The 8,501-nt window shown below is 39.3% G+C and overlaps 1 protein-coding gene across 2 annotated transcripts in view; it reads right to left on the minus strand.

Moving 5' to 3' along the window:
• The window catches only part of Brat (tripartite motif-containing protein brain tumor), a 93,340-nt gene extending 87,774 nt beyond the window's left edge, over positions 1-5,566 (minus strand). The window contains exons 1-2 of one of the 2 annotated variants that reach the window (XR_013002187.1): positions 4,338-5,566; positions 2,657-4,199 (exon numbers count right to left, since the gene is read on the minus strand). The gene's annotated coding sequence lies outside the window, so the exon portion shown is untranslated. Of the gene's footprint in view, positions 1-2,656; positions 4,200-4,337 lie in introns of those variants that run through there. The other variant, XM_076380794.1, reaches the window with a different exon arrangement.
• Positions 5,567-8,501: the final 2,935 nt, after the last annotated feature.

Below are 8,501 nucleotides of genomic sequence, written 5' to 3' on the forward strand. Positions count from 1 at the left end.
GAAGAACATATTTTTGTTGTCTTTTATAGAAATGTATTATTTTTCATATTTGTAGCTTCGATTAATTTTACAAATAACTGTACGAGTACTGACACTAGCACTCAATACAAGTTCTTAAGATTTAATAATCATCTAAATTAATAAAGAACGTAACAATTGACACTCTCAGAAGGTATATTTACGAAGAATATAACTATGAAAAATATACATTATGAATGTCAAAGATCCTCAAACCAGGAATTAAAAAAACAAAAAGTAATTTTAATCTACTAACGACAATGAAAATTTTCACAAAAATTCTGTGGTTTTTTAACGAATAACACGAAAGGACACTCGCACAGGTACACATAAACGATATAAAATACAAGGCGATTCGATTTCTAAAGCGAGTTCGTTCCGCGGAATTTCAATTGGGCCCATATCGTGTCGAAATTGACGCGTTCAAGGTCCTCGCCCACTCCCTCTTCCCTTTCGTTTCATTCTGTGCGCCGTCTAATCTTTTTCACCAGGCTGCCATTCACCGTCAGAAATCTCGTTGCAAGAGAAATCAATACGCGACCTCCGTCAACGAGCGCGCATTATTCATACCATTCGAAAATGAATCACCCTCACGAGTGGATGATACTCACAAAGATCCACGTACGTACGTGCACAGACGTTTCACGAAATATTTTCCTCGAGTCTGTGAATCATTATTCTAGCTTCTGCGAGAAAGAGTTTGTCGACGAGCTATGTACGCTGAGATTCTTCACAAAAGAGACTTCAAGAATATTATTAAATTCTTAAGAGATTTTTGTTTTAAAACTGAATCTTACTGATTATACTATGAATGATATAGAATTTTGTTGTTAATTACTTGGTAGTTGAAAAGAAAATGTATCGCTAAATTCTTGCATAAAATATTATTGTGGTAATAAATAGAAAGGCGTATAAGAAATCGCATTATTCTGATGGAAGAATAACTTATTCACACTTTACTTTTAATTTCTGGAAATCTAAGTTACTCCAAAAATATTATGATAATAAATTTGTATTATAATTCTATTTAAATTTACAGTCGTTAAATAACTTGTAATATTGAGTATCTAAAGCACGTCGTAAATACTTTTAAATAATAAATAGTATACGAGCGTGGGAAGTAAAGTTATGTAAATTCTGTAGTCAACATTTCTATATCTCTAAGCATACTATCTAATTGAATGAAACCTGTAAATTCATAACTAGACTACGGACCCTTATGCAAATATAAATTTTCATAAACATAACTGAAAAATGGAACCGAAATAAAAATTCATTTCCCTCTTCAAATACCATCATCCCTGCTTCACTTTTTATATTTTCTATATTTTTGCATATTAAAGGTATTCTGTAATTTTTTTGTACAGTAATAAATTCCCATAAATGCATCAAAATAACGCAGTCAATTCATAACGCTCCAAGGGACCAGTCTCGCTGAAAAACTCGTCGATCTATCCATTTCTGGAGTTCCCCCAATTTTAAAAGAAAAATTTGGCATTAGTTACACGATTACTTCTCTCAGATTTTATTTCACGAGGCTGATCAATTTGCCTGCTGACAGCTTCGTATATCGAGTTACGAGAGAACAATGGATCCACCTATGCTAGACCCTCGGTGGGAAACGGTTGCTAGAAGATTAAGTAATTTGTCATATTTTCTCGACACAGCGAGCCGCGTGACACCACCAAGAAGCACACACTAATCACCTTTCAACTGAAGCGCGCAGCGGCTGAAGGGTTAAACACCTTAGGACGTGCTTGCCTACTTAGCCAGCGGCTAAAGGTTACAGACGAAGCCATACACGCATGAAGTATTAAGGTGAAGGTTAATGAAAGCAATTTGATGAGAATTCGACGGTCGTCCGGGTCATTAAAGAAGATCGAAATTACGTGGAACGTTTATATTCGCGTAGCCTTAGTCCCTAAAACCAGTTCTTTCCACTTCCCCCGAAATCTACCTTTTCTCTTAAATTACATTTTATGAAGTGTATCGTAGCACAACTGCGGAGAAGTGACTTTTTTACGCCTCTAATAAAATTTTGCAAATTTCTTCCGATGTCTGAATTTCTGAAATTTTATGACGATGAAAAATTTGATAAGACTGCCTGGTCTTTTTTAATCCTATCTTCGAGTTCAGAAATTTGTAATGTACTGTAGTTTTGAGCACGGAGAATTATTATATGAAAGAGTGAATCTATTTTGTTATTTTTAAATAACAGTATTTAGTTTCATAGTTGATATGATGAAAATTTTTCTTTGTTATATAATACCATTCCTATTAGTTAGTATCTAAGAACAAATTGGACCTATATTCAATTTTGGTCAGAATACCAATTTTATACTAGTAAGTTATATCAAATAAAAGTTATAGGTTGAAATATGAAATATGAAATACTAAGATTTTGATCTCTACACAGTATTGATATCATTAACAATGTTTATGAGTAAATGTTAAGAAGATAATAACATTCTGTCACAACAGCGTCATGTTTATTCAAATAATTCCATTCAGTGTATGTTTCTTGTTAGTACTTCAGTGAAAAGTTTTTGGGCATATGTGCAAAAACATATGACAAAAATATTGACACTTTATGTCAGAAAGACAAAGTATTTATTTTATAATAATCGTAGTTTGAGAATATCAGTAAGGATGTAAAATATATTGTATTTCTGAATGTGATATAATAATAGTGGGCAAAATAGCAAACTGATTGCTGTGAGATACTATCTATTATTTTGATATGTGTTATAATACTATGAGAATAATAATGTATTATGGGACACAGTTCATATTCTAAAAGTGAACTGCAGATTCAGAGCTTGTTATGCCAATTGTGGGATTATATTGATTGCGCTGGCTCCGAGAGCATATTGTGTCTATATGTGATCAGTATAAAAGTAATTGAAGTAAATTCAAATTTTTACTTGACACTTTTATGTCGGCAGAACTTTTTTCTTAACATTTCTACGCAGTTTCGTGTCTTATTTTTCTCTGAAATAATACTGATTTATATATTACTCGAGTTCGGCATGGCCAGATTTTGACTTCTTTCAGAAAAGACAAAACAGTTAGAAGCTCTACAAGGTCTACAACATTTATGTTTACGCAGTATATTTCACACATTTCACATTTCTTTTTATGCCTATTCTCAGATTCCACAGGAAAGAAAGTAATACATACAGGTATCTCGCAGTTCTACTCTCTCTATTTCGATGTAGAAAAATGCCAAACGAATGACAAAATTTCAGAAAAATTTGTCACTCTTTAGACGCACAGGAATTTATGAACAAATTGAACACTTTGTTTAATCTCTTCATAAATACTGACATATTACGATAAATTTCAAATTTATGATCAATTATCGTTAATGAAGATGCAGTAAATTGAATATTCAGTATGAACTTGAGGAACAAAAAAGTGAAAAATATCATTATACGAATAACGATAAGAATTAAATTAAGAAAACAGTTAAGCTTATTTTCTAATTTCATCTCTGAAGAATCTAGCTAAAAATCCCCACAATCTCCAATATCATAAATTCGCCAAAAATTCCATATCCCCATCGTCTACAATAATTTAACGAAATGCTCTCTGAGAAGTATCAGAACTTCTAAATTTATCCAACTGCTTACGTCGAGCAGTTTATAATTACTCCGATATTAAGCCGATCCGAAATTCGATTATTTCTGGGATCATTCTTCGTGCAGAAAATCAAACGCTACATTCTATCAACATCCACCATTTTCCCGCTCAAGCAGCTAAGAATATATCTGTACAAGAGCATCAAAACTCCACCTTGAAACGTCACACGACCTGCCAAAGCTAAAGAACTCCAACCACGACGATATACTGACGTTTACTATTCACGCAACGCCAGAATCCCAAGCACGCGTAGTAAAATCCAGTTACCGTCGCTGGAGTATCCCACGACTCAAAACAACGCAACTTCATCGCGCATTCATAGCGACTCATTGCCATTGAACCGCTGCCGCCTCGTGAAAACACAACTTTCGTCATTGACGCGTCAGCCGTCAGCAGAACAATAAACAGAGAGGCACTCCCGTCGAACCGAACCGAAACAAACTGAAATCTCCCCAAAACGATCAATAGACCAACTTCCTTCTCGAACCTTCCAAAACTCTCGCCATCTTCGACTCCCTTTAAAACAGCCCCAGAGAATCCTAAAAAAAATCCAGAAAATTCGCGCCTCGAGTCGAAAGAATCCCATACAACCCCCCGAGAAGCCTGCGCGCGCACCCTCGCCGGTCCCTTTAAAATGGTCGTCGACCGGCGCGAGACGTGAATGATTTGAAACTCACCGTAAATACGAGGATAATCCGTACACGTAGTCGAACGAGGGAACACTGTCGCTTGTCTTACAGAATCCTCAGCCTTGAACCGTGCACTGTGTCACCCTGGCACATGTCACAGAAACCAGCGTCGGTCCACGATCAGCACAGTCGTCGCAACCGATCGCAGCCTCTGTCTGCCCGCTCTCGTCCTTATTCGGCCGGTGTCGCGCGCAGCGATTTCGCGCTCGGTTATTGCGCGCCTCTGCTCGTCGCCTCGGTCTAGGTTAGGTCGCCGGCGCGCGTGCAGCACCGATCGTTCGGTCCTGGTCGCGTTCGTTCTCTGTTCCTGACTCGTCGGTCCGCGTCACGGGAACGGGAGCACCTTGGCGAGCACACACGCGTAGGACACGGCTGGTCGGCATTCACGCGGGGTTCGTCGTCGCCTCGACGCAGCCTTCGCGCACCACCACAAGCCGCGACACGCGAGGGCGAGCCGAACGCGGGCACCAGGGGCGAAGCCGGTTCCGATCGACGATTGGACCGCGAAACAACCTCCTTTGTCCGTCGAGCTGGGCCCGCGCGAACAATGAGATTCCGCCGCGGACGAGGGGCCTCCGTGGAGCAGGCGTGCCGCCTCGTTTTTTCTTCCCTTTTCCTCGTGTTTTTCGCCGGACGAGCCGGTTGCACGGACGCACGCTTCCTTGTCGCTTGCTGCCGCTCTCCTTCCTGTCCTTCCGCTCTTTGTTCCGCACGGCTCGGCCGTTGCTACGTGACTGACCGTCTCGTGGATGCTCGTGCCGCACGAGGCGCGCCGAACACTAACGAAGGGGGACCGACGGACGGTTCGTCGATCGGAAACGACCCTCGCCGCTCGGGGAGCCTTCCTTTGTTCGGGCGAGACTGTGCACAGCGTGCCTCGTAACGTGCTCGCTTCTCTGTTTCTTTCTCTCGCTCTCTACCAAGGGAGAGTCTTGTCTCTGTCCCTCTGCTAGGACTCTGTCCTCGCTTCCTTTCCCTACTGTGCGCGTACGGGCGACAGTGGTTTCACTCTCGCTCCGTGCTTCTTTCTATCTTTCTCTCTCTCTCTCTCTGTCGCTTTCTCCCCTTCGTTCACCCGCGATCTCGCTCTCTCTCCCCCCTCTGAGGCAGTCGATTCCTTCTCTGTTTAACTCTCTCCCTCTCTCTCGCGCTAGTTCCTTCTCTCCCCCCTGCGGTCACTTTTCTCGTTTCACAAAGCTCCGATGTGAACGATCGCGCGGACTGTTGGTAACTGAGACGACTGCGACGGTGGAAGGTGAATTCACACACGGCGTCCCGACGTCGGTGGCGATGGCGGCGACGACCGTGCCGGAGGTGGTGGAGGAGGCGGCGGCGGTGCCACTGTCCCCCCTCGTCGCGACGCGCATGGTGGGGGACGCACAAACGCAACCACCACCGGTTACTATTCCCCTTGTGACTCCCTTCGCATCGGGATGCCGTACGACACACACCCCGATGATGGATATACGCCCTGCTTAGCTTATGAGTGTATTTCGACACTTGGTGGGACTTGATTAAGGGGTTACATCTGCCCAGATGGGCCAGGGAAATCGATTTCTCGTTACTTATGTATTTGGAAAGCTTCAGATTCCAGGAATGTATCCTGAATATTTGGTGTGGGTGTCTCGAGAATTAATGAAGTTATACAGCTTTGAACGACAGAGCGTATGTGCTGCTGAGCTGATGAGTGTATTTCGATACTTGGTGGGACTTGATTAAGGGGTTACATCTGCCCAGATGGGTCAGAGAAATCGATTTCTTGTTACTTATGTATTTGGAAAGCTTCAGGTTTTAGGAATGTATCCTGAATATTTGGTATGGGTATCTCGAGAATTAATGAAGTTATATAGCTTTGAGCGACATTGACTCACGTGGTCGAGTGCTGCTACTTACTGTGCAGAGCTGGTAAGATTGCACGCGAGATACATTGTGACAGCAGAAATTTTCTGTATTATAAGCGATATGTCGATACAATTAGTAATTACGATTAGTTTGACCAATAATACGCTGCATCTGAAAGTGTATGGGAAATTAGGTGATTTTGTCTAGTATAATCATATAGATCAACATCTTTTCCAGATGCAACCTTATCAGCTCTGTACAGTACACAGGTACTTAGCTTCTGTGTGTATTTCGACACTTGCTGGAACTTAATTAAAACGCCTTTATCCTTTATTTTAAGGTACATAGTTCCTAGTGGAACGTCTAAATTCAAAACTTTGGTCTGTAAACGTTTAATATTACAAAATTGAAGTTTCAAAGATGGAAAAGTTTGAAAACTTCGGTATTAAACATTTGGAAATTAGGAAAAAGAAGAAGATACAGCTCAAACATTATTGATGTTATTAATTGAGATGTTTAAGAACGAATAGGAGTAGCCATAGTCTTCATTACATATTACATTTTTACGTATCTTTGAGACGTTTTAAGTGACTTATGGGGTGGCTTTAACTGCAGTTGTTCCGCGATGGGAGAAAGGAAAATACTACGCTCTGTCAACGTCGCATTTGCTTTTACACGTGCAACCCCTTCCACTGAGTAACGCATTATGTAATTTCCAAACATTAACACGCTAACTGACACTGTCACGTACCCCTGACTTGTCTTTTAGCAAAGTATAACACTGCGAACCAGTGAATTTAATGCATACGTACTTGGAGATAGGTTGTATATCGTGTTTATTGTACATATGTGTGTTTAAGTATCTTTGTCATTTACGTTATGTCTAGTATTGTTATTTTTAACCATTTTACCCCTTATGCATAGGTCTATTTAGATAAATATCATAGGTAGTTTATTTCAAATCGCTAAGTGAAGTAGACTGTTGGAGCAATTTTGTATAATTTTATACCATGAGATAAATTTCCATTAACATTATATTGCACATTTGGGCCAAATGTATTATAATGTATACCAAAATATACTTTATACAATATTATTTCTTCATAATTTGAAAATCACGTTTTTCTGAGTTAACTCACATCTTTACAGTAAATGTGTGATATTAAAGGGTGATCCTCTTACTAGTGGATTCAAATTCATTACTGAGAATACGTACATGTCTTTCAAATTAGGTGGACACAGTTTTGCATACAGTCAAAAAGACAACAACTTCAATAGTCTCATGTAATAGAATACTCTTCTTAACTAAGTTTAATATAATAGAATCTTGTTTTTGAAATATCTTCCTTGTTCTTTCTAGAATCTCGTAATTCATAAATATCGTGTAGATATGTCGTGTAGATATATCGACAACACATCGTCGTTGTGTTCTGTATTTTTTCTCATTTTTTCCATAAAGGGACACTTCATGCTCGCTTGTAGCAATCGCTCAGTATTATCCTGTATATTTATTTCAAAGACAATCGATAATTTGTGTTATAAAAAGTTTACCATGCTTTTATAGTAATAATGCATCTCTGGCATTTACAATACATTTACAATACATATAACAGAGCATCCATTTACCTGAACAAAATTATACACCATAACCTACAATGTGTTGTATGCAGTACTGCACAAATCGATAAGTTCCTCTCCCTTTTGCATCCTCTTTCACGAGGGTTCGAAATACGGTGTCATATTGTACCACATTGTTCGAGGATGTTCCTCATTTTATTTGACGTTTCGTTGGTCAATAAATTAATAGGTTGTGCATATGCCATTTACAGCAACTGTGTATTTAATAACTTCCGAGTATAGGCGACATCGATGCAACTAATTCCAACTAAAATTTCCTTTCAAACTTGAACTCTCATATTTTTTGTATACACGAGAGTGCTATTGTTATTTCGTTTCGCTTTGCAGTTTCTTTTACACTCTATGTGTGCAATATAATGGCTATCTTCTTTTATATGGAGGGAAAAGCATAGAAGGCAAAGCTGTTTTCCGCGGTTTCGAACTTGAATAGGGAGTTCACTTGAGAGAGGTCAGTTAGAAGGTCGTTGATTTCGTTCAAAGTTCTTTTAGTGGATTAAGAGCAAAAATAAGCAGACATGTGGGGAAAGTCGAAGAAATAAATGAGCTTCTTTAACGAATTTTAGAGGCAGATAATGAAATGTAGAGATGACACTAATTAATTCTGTGAACTCAAAGATAGAAGAATGCAAGTATTATGATATACAAAATTATTATTTATTGTAGAATTATAGT

This window comes from Calliopsis andreniformis, chromosome 6 (assembly GCF_051401765.1).
Source record: "Calliopsis andreniformis isolate RMS-2024a chromosome 6, iyCalAndr_principal, whole genome shotgun sequence".
Classification (NCBI taxonomy): Eukaryota; Metazoa; Arthropoda; class Insecta; order Hymenoptera; family Andrenidae; genus Calliopsis; species Calliopsis andreniformis.